At 41.2% G+C, this 16,159-nt stretch overlaps 2 protein-coding genes across 4 annotated transcripts in view; one reads left to right on the forward strand and one right to left on the reverse strand.

The window, feature by feature from the left end:
• Positions 1-16,159, reverse strand: part of csmd3a (CUB and Sushi multiple domains 3a) — a 519,096-nt gene that overhangs the window by 483,005 nt on the left and 19,932 nt on the right. The gene's annotated exons all lie outside the window — the stretch shown is intronic.
• Positions 3,016-16,159, forward strand: part of tap1 (transporter 1, ATP-binding cassette, sub-family B (MDR/TAP)) — a 433,854-nt gene continuing 420,710 nt past the window's right edge. The window contains exon 1 of the mRNA XM_072692433.1: positions 3,016-3,026. The gene's annotated coding sequence lies outside the window, so the exon portion shown is untranslated. The remainder of the gene's footprint in view (positions 3,027-16,159) is intronic.

The raw sequence follows: 16,159 nt of genomic DNA on the forward strand, positions 1-16,159 counted from the left end.
CTCAGGTTAGGAGAGCAATTTGCCACTTGCGAGACGGAGAACGATGGGTAAATATAATCCAGGAAAGTACTGGTGAAACAACCTGACGCCTTGAAAATAGACCAAACAAAACAGGCACAAGTTCAACAGAATAACCCGTATGAGAGCGTATGTGCTGTTACAGTGCATTTATCTTCCTTGGAATGGAATATGTGTATGTGTGCAGTCCATTGGCAGAACTGTGGAGCTGTAATGCACTGCTTCAGGCTGAAAGCTGCACTCTCCGTTCCATAGCCATAACTTCCATTTGTCATTTAGATACATGTTTATGCAGTGCGTTTAATATTTATTTGAGTTATTCAATTAGGGACAAATAATGAGTTGAACAAGAATGCTCATCCAGTCCCATCACTTATATTTAAAGCCCCTTTCAAAATAACACCACCCTGCCAAGCTAATTAGGGGTTTATAATTACAACAGTGCAATTACTCTTCAATATTGGAGAAAGCACAGAATTCCTGGCTCGCCACGCTTTCGAGGGTGAAACTACACTAGCTGGAACCATGAATTTGAGGAAAAACTGTATTCGCACAGCAATCCGTGCCTCTATAATGCAAAAACAGACTAAGAGGGAAATAAAGGCAGCCCACTGATTACCCCCACCAATTTCATCAACGCGGCTAATCTGAGCCAATCATCATTATGAACCAAATCTGACGCGTGAGCAACCTTTCAAGCCAATTACCTCTGATGAGATCGGGGAGGATTATGACAGATCACGCTGTCAATTACACCTGTTTTACCGTTTCGTCTGACTGATTAAGCCACTAAGTGGCTCTGGGCCCGTTCCAGTACGAGTTTTTAAATGATCCCGCGTAGCACTTAAGTGTACAAGAATACTCCTCACGCTGATGACTGAACATTCTGCCAAAGGGGCCGCTTGAGGCCCTCAACAGTGGGTCCCGATACGACAAGCATACAGCACCAGACAAGACTAGAGGCAACCACACACATACACGCACCATAATTGTGGTTTGTGGTTCAGTTGTGTAAAATGGAAAAGATGATGTCGTCACTGTCATGGAAAAATCCTCTGCAAAATGCCAACTTTACAGGAGGAGGAAAAAACCTTCTCAACATTTAATGGAAGTCAATGTAAAAACATTTCATTCCAGGTCATTTTAGAGCTTTTCTATTGGTCCGTCCATCATAAAATCTTGAAAGAATGTAAAGAGCGACTGCCAGATTCAGATTATGTCAAAATGTGAAAAACGACTAAAATGGAGATACAGGGACTTTTGTTTTATCCACTAATAAATGAGACAAAAACCTTTAAAAAAAATAATAAAATGGTCAAACTTGATTAAACAAAACAATTCATTATTTAATTTTAGGGTAAAATCTAATTAAAAATTAAAATTAAATTAAAATAAAAGTGATTAATCACAATAAATATATTAAAAACAATTTTTATGCCTTAACTTAAACCAGTATGAATTCACTCAAATGAGTTCAGACTGCTGCTGTAGGGGTCTTCTGTGTTGGAGTGGTGTTTTGCCGGGACCGGGAGGCTGTTACTAACCACATGCTCCACATGCAGGTTTGAGCTCTGTTACATTTCCCCAACGTTCTTCAAAACTTCCACATAACCTACAATCTCTTCTCATTACTGTAACGATCCCGTTACGGCTGTGATCATCTTCTCGTCGTGCCCTTTCGCTTTAAAAAACGTACCGAGTTTACTCTGAAAGGTCACACGAACACACACACACATACACACCCCTGCTGCGTGCAGTTTATCTCACGGATGAATGAGGCCCAGTAGCTGTCCCATCGCTGCCAGTGGGTCCGTAATGAACAACCAGAGAGGCATATAATGCCCCCCTGCAGTTCACTGGAGGATGGTCCTTATAGAAGGGCCACTTGTTAAACGTCAGTCCAATTAGCTTTTGAAATACTGATATCACAGAGGCCTGCACTATGCAAATGAGCCCTTTAACCAGTAATTATACATTGTGAAAGGGTCCTGGACAACCTTGGTGGGTGTGTTTTCAGGAATCGAACTAACATGGATAATTTAAGTCAAAGTAATGGGGTCCAATCTTTAAAGAGCTCTTGCTATGCGAAACTACATTTTCCTCACATTTACAAAATAAAAGCCCCTGACGTAGCAAGTAAACATTGCTGAAAATGCCCATATATGTACACTAATCTACTATATTATGTGAAGATAATTAAAGTATTTACATATGTGCCAATATTCAGCCTACACCAGTTTGGACCAACTCCAAAAATGTAATCAAAATATGTTATAACTCCATGTCGTGCAAAAAAAGGCACATTAAATACTACGTGTTTTGTTTTTTCAATACATTAAATTCCAAAAATAAATATTAATTGTAGCCTAAAACATGTAGTATTGTTGACATTACACTTTCCTATTGTACACTTTCCTATTGAGGATTTGTTTACTTATTCACACTTCAAAAATAAACTAAACTTGTGATCTGATCAGGGATGCCCAAACTATCGCATAAGAATGCATATCAGTCTTAAAGGCACAGTAACAGAAACAGCCTGTTTAAATCTAAGGGATGAAAAACATTGGAAAAATGTTGGGGCTATTCTTTGGTAACAGAAGTTACCAAAGAAGTAATAGAAGTAATAATAGTTTCAGCCATTGGCTTTTAAGGGAATAAATATTCTTCATCAAGTGGTTTTAGTTCATATTGTGGCTCGATATGATAAAAAAAAAGTCAAGTTTGGGTTTTACATGACATTTAGATCATGCATTGTTTGGTGAGATTACTGCCTGGCTGCAATTCAGAACTCTGACTCGATCACTGCCTGACTCACACCAGCCCGAAGTTTCCCATTATCTGATTAGTCGAGTGTATGTAAACACCTTGATCGAATTACTGACAAACTCTGATGTCCTGCATTATTATTATTATCAGGTTATAATTATCATGTGAAGCCAGTTGCGTGACAGCATTAACCATGTTTAATGTATTATTATTAACCATATGTATGTGTATTTCTTCCTGTAGGGCAGCAACTGAGCATGATGTTTTACAAACTGACTTTTACAAAATAAAAGTCCTTAAAGTAGTGTGAAAATATTGGTCAAAATAACCATCTACGAAAACAAGGCATTTTGTGAAGAACTGAAGAGTTTACATATAGCCCCCTATTCAGCCTACACCAGTGTAGCCCTATTTATAGGTGTGTTATAAGAGTGCTTCAGCCCAGACTGCTTTTTAAACAAGCCACAGTACAAAGACGCCAGTCAAAACAGAGGTCATTTACGTACAGTCTAATGCAAAGGTTTTTTACATTTACGGCATTCAGCTGAAGCTCTTATCCAGAGCGACTTACAAGGTTACTAGTATTACAGAGGTGGGAAGTGTTGCGCAAGGACTCTTATTGGTGTACCGCAGCACAGTCACCCAGACCGGGATTCGAACCCCAGTCTCCCACATAGTGTGGTAGCTAACTGGCAGGTAGTGGTATTATCTGTTGCGCCACACCAACCACCAAGAAGAATTTTAACTGATTAAAAAAAAAGCTGTGTTGTTAAATGTGTAATTCTCCCTGTAGGGCAGCAAAATGAGCTTGATGTTTTGAAACAACAGAAACAGTTTAAATCAAGCGCTGTAGTTAAAGCAGCACATTTTGATTAAGGACATCGGATAAATATTACTTAATTCCCATAATTCCCATATCCCATATTACTGTCTAATTCCCATATCCCTGCATTCCTAATATTAGCACTTGACACCATTTCACTTCTTCTATTCAGATCCCGGGGACACTGGGGATGCTTGATTAATAATACTACTGTGATTTTTATTCTGATTAATAATTAATTAAATATATATATATATAATTGTAAAAATAAATAAATAAATAAATAAAAAACAATAAAAAAGAGTGTTGGTGTTGGGGGGGCCAGGTTGCTGGTTCGATCCCCTGGACCAGCAAGAAGTGGGGGGCGGGGTTTATGACCTAGCCCTTTCTCCTTCCTCAGCATCCATGACATCTAACCCCCAGTTGCTCTCTAGGCACTGAGGTGGCTGCCCATGTTAACGACTACGGATGGGTTCAATATGGTCTATTGTACTACTGTGCAACGCCTAACTTTACACTGACTGCTTCATTGACTGCAGTTCTTTAACTCCACAATAGCTGGATATTTAGGTGACACTGGACTACTATTCATAAATATATACATTCCCAACAGTAAAAAGTAAGCAATCTTAAGTATTGGCCAATCCTCGTCCAATATCTTGTCTAACTTTAATTTAATTAAGTTGTTTAACTTGAAATGAAGCTGTTTTTAATTAAAGCTCTTTTCTGGAAGCATCTAGAGAAAGACCATCACACTTTACACTCGACCAACTATTCAAACACTTGACTACCCCACAGACAGGAAACACACGGTTAACAACATCAATTAACAAATTTAGCAGATCAGGATCAGAGCTGACCCGGGCATATTTGAATGGAGCAGGTATCAGCTTTTTAAATTTCCAGTCCAGTTCCGAGTTTGTTTTAACCACGGTGTTCAGAGCTCCGTCTGGTGTCCTTAAGGAGTCATTAACAGACATTATACCCCAGCCGGCTGCAGCAGCAGTGCGGACGTTCTCAGAAGGTAAATAAAGGAGTTGAGGTTCTGCAGTGTGGAGCTATTTTACAGTGGAACCTGAAAACAGACCATAATATCTGACCCTTTATAAAACACTCACTGAAACGCTCTCACTGTTTTACCAGCGGGAGAACCGGCACTCGCCTTTCTCTGTTTATAAACCAGCACTGAAGAACCCATTCAGAACCGAGTGGAGGCTAACGCTAATGCTAACACACACACACACACACACACACACACTATAGAAACCCCAATCACACACACAGCACATTCACCCACTATCACCAGTTATTACACACCAGTAGACCAACAACCACAGATATCAGTCCAGCGTGTGTCTCACTACACACACAGGAAGTGATTAGACTGCAGTGTTGTAAAGGAGCTGGGAGCTGATTGGTCAGGGAGGAGATCAGACTGGATTATAAGATATTAAACACTATAAAACAGTGATTTTAAGAAAAGTCTCGACTAAACTAAATCAGTCAGTCCAGAAAGTCTGATTATAGAAACTGATACTGAAAATAAAGAGATTTTACTGAACCCATTAATCAGCAGTTTATCTGATCTAAACTGTGGGGCTTCATTATTTATACACACACAAACATCAGATCAGAATAACATTAAGAGACTCTGATCAGATTGGACTGAAATAACCTGATGACGACATTCCCAGTTAACATCACACAGATCAGTGTCAAGTCAAATTTATTTGTATAGCTTTTTACAACTGTTGTCGTCACAAATCTGCTTTACATAATTAGTAATTAGTAAAAGAGAAAAAAAGACTATAACGTAAGAAGACATGAAGGATCAAAGACCCCCAGTGAGCAGCCAACGGCGACAGCGGCAAGGAAAAACTCCCTCAGAGCTGGAGGAAGAAACCTTGGGAGGAACCAAGACTCACAAGTGGGACCCGACCCATCCTCCTCTGATCAGAACTATTTAAACATTATTGATAAAAATTACCAAACCATCTACACTGTTGAACTGCTCTGATCATAATCATAATATATTAATCATGGTGTAGATAGTTAATAGTGGTGATATTAATAGTGGCAGATAGTTACGAGTCCATTTAGGTTTGAACATGGTCATTAAACAGGTAGCAGTGGTAGGAGGGTGTGTCGCTGGTCTGGCATGGGTGGTGGTGGAGGCAGGGCCTGCTGGTCGGACTGGTAGGTGGCAGCTGGTCTGACGCAGGTAGAGGGGACCTCAGCGGGCAATCTTTCAGCAGGTGGGGCTGGGTGGCCATTTACTCAGAGAAGGTAAAAAGAGAGAGTTAGTTCTGAGAGGATTTATAAAGAGCAGAGAATGTTGAGCAGTATCAGAGTGTGTCTGACGACTCCAGCAGGTTTGACTATAACTATATATGGACTATATATCAGATCCATATCACCATCAGCCAATAGGATTTCAGTATCAGTACTAATATTAAACCAGAAAATGCAGCTTTGCACTCTCTCTAACACGTGTCTGGATATACAGGACTGGAATTTTCCTCCCATTGTGTGCTAATAAGAAGAGAATTATTCACTAGCACATGTGAAAATAGCCTGGTAAAATATTACCATGCTGTTTAAGGCTAGACCTTGTCTTGGGCACTGGAGGCCTGGAGTATTTATAATTCATACTTCCTGGATATTTTTCAGCACATTATTCTATTATGCTGTATATTTGCCTGGAAAAAGACAGTTTGGAAAAAGGAAAAGAAATGGCCACATAAGTTTGTGTGCTATTTTAATCAGAGATACAAATGAGAAACCACGCTGTGTGTAAAAAGTAACTGCTTCTGCTAGAGTGTTGGTTTTGGCAGCATTCAAACAGGATAAGCACCAACACTGCATGGCATTAACCACCCGTCCCTCAGGACTCATTCGCCTTGAAACGCCTCTTCTAAGATTTTGATTAATTATTTCTCACTTGTAGCTCATTGAATCAAGCAGAGAAAGTCTTGGGAAGAACCTTTTAATCCACAGCTGATTTGAGTGTGTAAGAACAGAACCGCAGGAATGTTTGTTAAACCTTTACCATTTTTATTATTTATGCATATTTCCTAATACTCCCTAAAACTACATAAAAAAACAACCCAATTAAAACAATGTAGAGCAACACTGTCTATTAAATGCGTCATAAATCCAAGAGATTGTGGACATCCCTTATAATAGATGCATTCAGCTAATTTAAGTTGCACCCACTTCTAAGAAAGATGTGCAAATGCACACATACACAGAGATTGTCTAGTCCCTGTCGATATGTACTGCCAATAGAATATAATAGGCCTCTCTGGAGGAGATAAACATGAACCTAGCGTGGGCTAGAGGGGTATAAAGCCCCCCAGCATTGAGCTGTGGAGCAATGGAAGAACTGTGTTCTCTGGAATTATGGATGGTGGTGCTCCATCCAATAGCTTTGGGATGAGTTGGGGTGATAATCAACTAACAACCTGACCTCAGTAATGCTCTTGTTGCTAAATGCAAACAAATCCTCACAGCAATGCTCCTCCAAAATCTAGTAGAAAGCCTTCTTTCCTAGACAGGAGAGTTGCTGAGACAGTTACTCCAACAAAAGCAGGATAAGCTCTTTTAATACCCTTGATTTCAGAAGAAACAATGAATGAGCAGGTGTCCCAATACTTTTGTCCATATAGTGTATCTTCGTCTTTGACATTTTTCAGGTAACTTGTGATCAATTGATGACTCTGTACAAAACTACTAGACCTGATGAGCTTTCTTGCATTAACAGCTCTTTTTAGGTTTCTTGTCAACATTAAGGTCTGGACTTTAACTTGGCCATTCCAAAATGTAACATTTCTCCCACTTTGACCATTTCTTTCTAGACTTACTTCTTTCTAGTTCTTAGGATCATTGTCTTGCTGCATGGCCCACTTAAGCTTCAGCTCAAGAACAGATACTCTGACATTCTCCTGTAGAATTTGCTGGTACAAGTCAGAATTCATAGATACATAGAACTCATAGGCAAGCCATTGGGGACCTGAGAGAGTAAAGCAGCCCGAAACCATGGTACTACCACCCCCATGCTTAACAGTAGAGATAAGGTTCTTATGCTGGAATGTAACCCTAGTCACTAAATGCTTTTCATTTCTACCAAAAGGTTTTGCCTTGGATTACTCCGTCCACAGAACATTGTCCAGTTGGCTTCTGGCTTATTCATGTGGTCATGAGCAAACATCAAATAGACAGCAGTGCTCTTTTTGCAAAGTAGAAGCTTCCTCCTTGCTATCCTGCCAATCACAGTATTCTTGTTGAGTCTTCGCCTGATGGTGGACTCATGAGCATTGACATATCTCACTGACATTGACGCTTGTAGGCCCTTATATGATACCCTACAGATCTTCTAGGATATGGTATGTCCAGAAATATCTAAAGTAATCTATGTTGACGATCACTTCTTAGGAGAATAACAGTGGCGCTGAACTTCCTCCATTTGTCTATAATTATCTGTCTTTGTGACTGTGGATTTAGAAATGTTCCTGTAACCTTTTCCAGCCTTGTGAGCTTTTATAGCTCCTTTTCTGAGGTCCTCAGAATCTCATTTGTTCAAGGCATGGCGCCCTTTCAGAAACCTGTGTGGTGTAGACCCAGTTTTATGTTCTTGAAACATGGGAGGACTGAAACTCACACCTGTTTGCCACCCTTTAATGGAACTTCTGACTTTGATTATATGGACAAAAGTATTGGGACAACTGCTTATTCATTGTTTCCTCAGAAATCAAGGGTTTTGTTGGAGTAACTGTCTCGACTGGAGGATCGTTGGTGTATTTGGTGATTTGATTGCATTCAGCAACAAGAGTACTAGTGAGGTTGTACTAGGGATGTTGGATGATCACCACCCTACCTCAACCCTAACTCCCCAACTCATCCCAAAAGTGGATGGAGCACTAAGAAAACCCAGCATTCCAGAAAACACAGTTCTTCCACTGCTTCACAGCTCATTGCTGGGAGGGGATTATAGCCCTCTAGCCCATACTTGACATTAGGCAGCATGGTGCCAATAGGTTCATGCTTATCTGATCCAGAGAGTCCTATTCTATTGGCAATACGTCTTAACAGGGACTAGACAGCCTGTGTGTGTGTGTGTGCATTTGTACATCTGTGTCAGCAATTGATGCAGCTTAAAGTAGCTGAATGCATTCATTAGAAAGGGTGTCCACAAACTTTTTGGATTTAATACTGGTTCATGTTACTAATAAATAAATGTGCAGAACTATTTCCCAGACATGTAAGGGTTAAAGCGCAGTGCAGTGGTGAATTAAACAGCATGATTGCTGCCCGTACTTGAGGAGAGTGAGCCCAGTGGCTCCTGTCTCAGCTCACACTCAGTAATAACACACTGCAGCGGAGGATGACCAACCGGCTGTCGCTCCCAAACCAGCAAACAAATCACAGCTCCACTGTCGACCAGTGCGATTTCACACACTTCATTTACCCTCAATGAGTCACTGATTAGAATAGCAGAGTAAGACAAAGTGATACAGTGATACAGTGTGTGTGTGTGTGTGTCCGCTCGCTGCAACCTGCTCTACACACAACTGAGCCGTCCTTTTGATAGACATACAATAGAAGCGTGTCAATGAGAGACACGCAGCGAGAGAGAGAGAGCGATACTGAAAGAGCTGTTCATTTACAGTGTCCTCCATAATATTTGGGACAAAGACGGATTTTCCTTGAGATGTCCCCCTTTCTCTGCGCCACAGTTTAAACGGAGCCAGGGTTGGGTGGTATAGTACTAATATCGCTGTCTTTGAAAATGTGGAGGATATTTTAAATGTACGACGTATCTTATGTGTCAGAATTCTGTTCAGGCCAAATAAGCTCTTTCCCCTATGCACATTTAATAGAGCCACAAGCTGGGGGCGCTGTGGGAGCTCACCGATTGACAGGTGGGGGGCAAAAAACAAGCCCACAGTAGGTGTGAGTTTAGCTACGCTGAGTTCGTTTGAAAGGAAGAATCAAGCAAATCTGGACCCAAGACCATTCCCTCGACTCTGTGCTCTCAGATATGAGATTTTATCCTCTAAACAGGTGTGATTTGAGCCTTGTTTAGCTGGAACATATATAAATACAGCTAGATAGTGCTGGCAGGCTGTCTACGGAGGAGTCCAAACACAGCAGAACCGCCCTCGATTTGCCTTTCTGTTCCTCCCAACACCAGTCGCTCGGCTTCGCTCTCTATTAGATGCAAGTTTTTATCGTCAAAAGTTAGTCAACAGCAGCTAAGAGAATATTTCCAGCTGGAAACACCCTAGGACGGGGACTGAACCCAGGCCGTAGCGTTGACGCGCCAACACACTACTAGGTTGATATCAGAGCAGAGCAGCAAAGCCAAAGAGAAACTAAAATCACCCAGGAATCGAACCCAGGCCAGCTTACAAGGGGTTCTGAACAACCCCTTACAGGAAGGTCTAGTTTACACTAGGGATGTACCGATCCGATATTAGGATCAGATATCGGCCCCGATATTAACAAAAGTAGCTGAATCGGGTATCAGAAATTAGACTGAACAACCCCTTACAGGAAGGTCTGGTTTACACTAGGGATGCACCGATCCGATATTAGGATCAGATATCGGCCCCGATATTAACAAAAGTAGCTGAATCGGGTATCAGAAATTAGACTGAACAACCCCTTACAGGAAGGTCTGGTTTACACTAGGGATGCACCGATCCGATATTAGGATCAGATATCGGCCCCGATATTAACAAAAGTAGCTGAATCGGGTATCAGAAAATTAGACTGAACAACCCCTTACAGGAAGGTCTGGTTTACACTAGGGATGCACCGATCCGATATTAGGATCAGATATCGGCCCCGATATTAACAAAAGTAGCTGAATCGGGTATTAGAAATTAGACTGAACAACCCCTTACAGGAAGGTCTGGTTTACACTAGGGATGCACCGATCCGATATTAGGATCAGATATCAGCCCCGATATTAACAAAAGTAGCTGAATCGGGTATTAGAAATTAGACTGAACAACCCCTTACAGGAAGGTCTGGTTTACACTGAGGATGCACCGATCCGATATTAGGATCAGATATCGGCCCCGATATTAACAAAAGTAGCTGAATCGGGTATTAGAAATTAGACTGAACAACCCCTTACAGGAAGGTCTGGTTTACACTAGGGATGCACCGATCCGATATTAGGATCAGATATCAGCCCCGATATTAACAAAAGTAGCTGAATCGGGTATTAGAAATTAGACTGAACAACCCCTTACAGGAAGGTCTGGTTTACACTAGGGATGCACCGATCCGATATTAGGATCAGATATCGGCCCCGATATTAACAAAAGTAGCTGAATCGTGTTTCAGAAAATTAGGCTGATCCATGAAACCAATCCTTTCACTTTCATTTGTTGGTGTGAGACTGCACTATATATGCAAATAAATATATAAATGACAAAAATTTGTTAGTACAGTAATGTTTGTGTGAGGTGTACGGTTAATTAATTCAGCAACGGTTGTACAGCACGACAGGGAAGGCAAGCTCAGAAGTTGACACCCGGGGGCGCTGTCGTTATGCTGTTTACGCTGCAGGGTAATCCTGCTTGTGATCACTCCATTCTTAAAAATGTCCCTAGTTCATCTAATTACCTCCTTTCTGTCAGCCTGTCACAAACTCCTCTCACCTGAATCATCACCCTAAGAATGTCAATGCGCGGACCCCGCTACACCTTCACCCATACAAACTCACTCTGCACTTTACTGACTTACTGGAAAAGCAATAAAACGGCTCAGTCGCACTGCAGCCACCAAGGCTTCTCGCCCACTCACCTTCTCACACTACATATCTTACCTCCATCTGAAATTCAGATCTAATGCATACATGTAAAACAGTAATGTCAACATCTGTATATTTCATAGTTTGAATATTAATACGTACAAATTAGTACAGATTAATATCTGTAGGTCTTAAAAGGCTGTAAAGGAGGTCTGAGAATCAATAGCACATACTATTCAGTGTCAGCCCCTCGGTATCGCGCCCTTCCCCAGGCCGCCGCCCACAGGCTCACATGAGGACTGTTGTTGTGTTTCTGTTTTGATTCAATGTATCAGTTCAGTGTTTTGTTCATGTTCATGTGTGTTTGCCTTGTGAACCTTGAGGTAGCCCGAGAGGTTCCCGTCTCAGACCACCTAGACCCAGACCACGACTCTCGCTCCAGCTAGTTCCAGGCAGTTCCAGGTTGGGTCGGCCTAGCCGCTCTTGCCAAGTAGCTGGTTCCCCAGCTAAACCCCCGGGTTCAGGTCTGTTTGTTTTCGCATTCTTATTTGTCACATTCTGGTTGTGTTGATCACTGTGTTCACGTTTATGCCCTTTAGTTGCTGCATTTTTGTCTCACTTGCCCCCTTTTGTTTGTTTAATAATTTACTTGCATCGAGTCAATCTCTGCGAGTGTTCATCCCTCTGTGTCTGGCCTAACCCGCCATGACATTCAGCCAGTAATTTTATTGTAAACTCATGCTTTTAGTTAATGTAGTTCATGTAAAGTTCAATATCATTATATTTTAGCAAATGCTTTTTTTAAAGAATGAAAAATGCTGCTTTCATAGTTCTTCGTTTCTTCAGTTTAGCACTTCATAGAAGCACTTTTTGCTGCAATAACAGGTTTAAGATGTTTGGGTGAGTTTCTTCCAGCTTTTCTGTGATTTCCACTCTTCACTCTTTCGGTCAGATTTGCTCCAGGTTGTTCAAGTTGGTTGGATGACTGTATTTTTTTAAATAGCTACACAGATTGTCGATTGGACTGAAATCTGGACTTAGACTTTGCCATTGCAGAACATTCACCTTGTTCAACCACTGCTGTTGTTTGGGCTCATGCCTGTGATCACTGGTCCTCATTTTTTGTAATTTCTTACATTTCTTTTTGAGAAAAGTTCTAACAAGAAGTCTACGTCAGCTTTAGGGCTAGGAAATATGGTAAAAAATACTATATCACGATATTTAAAGACATTTTTCATGATACACAATATTTATCACAATACATGTACTCTCATAAACTAAAAATAGACTAAAAACATTAGTAGACAGATTCTTATAAACTACTATTCAGATCCTCTCCTGTACTGAATACAGTGATTAATACTCAACACCTGCTGCTCTTCATCTTATTAAACAAGTCTAATCACACTGTCAGTGTTTACTAAGCACCAGCAGTCTCCTCCATATGATTAGAAAAGCTTATTGTTATCACGATAGCAATTGTTTATCACAATACAATAAAATATCATCATATTGTCCAGCTCTAATCTGATTCATGATGTGTTTTCATAAGTCTTAATGACCTGCTGGAAGGGCAATGGGCCAAGCTCCTATTGTCCTGCTGATAGGTGAAGTTTATTCCAAGCTTTTAAGCAGGCTGAAGGTTGTCTTGCCATATCTTTCTGCATTTTGCAACATCTAACTGTTTCTTTAGGTATAACAAGAATCCAGGGCTCCGAATGGTCTTATGGACTAAGTTGCTGAAGTGACCTGAGGATCGCTGGTTTAAATTCTTGAGTCTGAGAGAGCACAATTAGCCTTGCTCTCTCAGGGGTCGATTGCCAGTGCTTCCTCTGTAGGAAGTGTAGTGTTGGTCACAGCAGTTGTCTCAGAGTCAGGGAGCCACGCTTTCTTTTTTGGCTACCTAGTGATGCTGCATCAGCGGCAGTTCGAAATAAGGCAGTGGCTGGCTTACATTTACATTTACGGCATTTAGCTGACGCTCTTATCCAGAGCAACTTACAAGGTTACTCATATTACAGAGATGGGCCAATGTAGTGTTAGGAGTCTTGCCCAGGGACTCATTGGTGTAGCACAGCATACAGTCACCCAGACTGGGAATCAAACCCTGGTGTCCCACATGGTGTAATAGCTCACTGGCAGCTACTGGTTTTATCTGTTGCGCCACCTAATTATCTACACCCTTAGTGTAGCGGGCATTGCTAGTGATAGGAGGAGTTCACATGAACAGGAATTCCAAACTGTTTCAAAGTTTGGAATGGAGTTTCTGGAATGGAGTTTGTTGAGACATGGGCAGTGTGTTAAGATACCGATCCTGCACTTATACACAGTATTGTATAATGTATAGTGTAAATTATTTATTTATCTAAATTTTTGTAACTGAGTGTCCTGCTATCCCTTTCTGCTGTTACACTGTGAATTTCCCCACTGCGGGACTAATAAAGGACTATCTTATCTTATCTTATCTTATCTTATTAGTATATAGAGAGCAACGATACCATGAAGCTTACTGACGACCATACTGTGTATATATATAGAACAACCATTAAAAGCCAGTCATATATCGTTATTACTATTAAACACACACTTTAATGGAACTTTTAGCACTTTTTCTGTCCATGTGGTGTTTGTTTGGTTCTGAAAGCAAAGGTTGAGTTTTAGCAGCTTGTTTAGAGACCGTACACAGAAGTTTCGTCCCTTTTTACATAGAGACGAGTACCTGAGTGTGAAATTGCTGCATAAACACTTCTAGTTTCTAAACTAGTGTTTTTTCACTGCTCTGAAATGTGAATTTTAAACACCAGTTAAAATATGTTTGGTGAAGCTTAGCAAGATTATGCTTCCCTACTTGCATGACAATTATTTACATTTTATAATAGCTCTAAAACTTCTCAAATGTGCAGTTCTTCAACCAGCAAACGCGGTTCTTTCAAGCTCATTATATTTTATTTGGGACAAGATATTAAAAAGTACAACCTATGAAAAATGGAACACAAATATATATAAATATCAGAATTTATAGCCTTTTATAGAGTATTTCAGTCCGAGCTGGTATCGGTATCGGTACCCTCTATCGGCAGATCATTGAAAATCTGGTATCAGCGTCGGTATCGGTGCATCCCTAGTGTTAGGTTTTCCCTCACACGCACAGACTTCTGACCTGACCAGAATGTTGGTGTCATTTTACTACTAAAATGTTCTGGTGAACTCCAGACCTGCCCTGCTGTGTTTGTTCTATAGTAATGGCCTCATTCCCCGTACAGGCTAGCTCGTTTCCTCCAGTCTCAGTCACTGAACTCTGCAGCTCTTTTAAAGTGGCTTTCCTCACAAGTTCCCTTCCTGGAGAGTTTTGAGGGACGGTCTTATCCAGGCAGCGCCTGGGTGGTATGATCCTCATAACGGAAGCAGAGCCGTGCAGTTGTGGCAAGAGCCAGCTGATGCCAACCGAGGTGGAATGTCTCAGCTTTGGGGAGTGAGAGCTCTTGAATTTAGAGCTTGAATAAATTGGCACTGCAGACACTCATAAAACATGTGTGAAAAAGACCATTTCCCACCTCTTATACATCCTGCTGTTCTTGAGATATTTGATCATATTCCCAATCTAAACTGGAAGAAGCATCCGATCCCTGCAGGACCCAACGACAACATTATCACCTCAGTAAGTTCTTTATTTAGCTTCATGGGCTTATCAGGGATGGACTGACCGTTGGGAGGACCAGGAGTATTCCTGGTGGGCCGCTACATATGTGGGCCGCTGAGACAAAGATAAAGAGAGGAAGTCGCGTGGCCCAGCTCAGGCGTGCCATTGTTGCTTTTGATGTCGTTTTATAGAAAGTGGATGAAGACCACCAGGCACATATCAGAGTGCATGCTTTTTTCTGTTCCTTAATGCAAATGCAAATGCTGTTGCTGCCCCCTGGACAAAGCACAATGACAACAACCTGGAAAAAGGTAAACCATGAAGGCTAGCTAGAAATAGGGCTGTGTATTGGCAAGTGTGACAATTGGTAAACAAGTCAGATGCTCGCAGATGTAAAATAACGAAAATACTTAAATAAAAGGAGCTTGAGAGAGTCTGAAAATCAAGACAATACACCAAGGTTCAATAAACTGACAAACATTTACATTTCCCACATCTTATCCAGAGCGACTTACAAGGTTACTTGTATTACAGAGGCGGGCCAACGTAGTCTTAGGAGTCTTGCCCAAGGACTCTTATTGGTGTAGCACAGCACAGTCACCCAGACCAGGAATCAAACCCCAGTCTCCCACGTGGTGTGGTAACTTACCGGCCGGTAGGGGTGTTATCTGTTGCGCCACACCAACCAAACAAACCAGAAGGGGCAAAACCAAAATGGCAATCGAGAAATACAAACTCAGTAAATAACGGAAAGTTGTCAATACTTCGTAAAGAAGGAAACGAACAGAACATGTATGTATACAAACAGAACAATTGGAAGATCAGTACTCCGTTCAACGTAAGCAGAGAAAACAGTCTCTGATTGGTTGTGGTGGATGGCTTGGTAGTGATGTCATGGGATGAAGGATTCTGGGAATTGCAGTCCAGGCGGTTGACGGGTACAGAGGGAGACATGACCTGAAGCAGAACCTGGTGATACTACATGTACTACGATACAGAGGTTCCGATCCAATATACTGTAAGCAAGACAGAACATTGCGATTCATTTTAATTACATTTCTCAATCCGAGTCTCCTAATGCTGACTGTAGGCCGATCTTTGTGTTTCTATAAATAATACAGCTTCTATAATCAGACTAAATTCT

This window comes from Salminus brasiliensis, chromosome 1, assembly GCF_030463535.1.
Source record: "Salminus brasiliensis chromosome 1, fSalBra1.hap2, whole genome shotgun sequence".
NCBI lineage: Eukaryota > Metazoa > Chordata > Actinopteri > Characiformes > Bryconidae > Salminus > Salminus brasiliensis.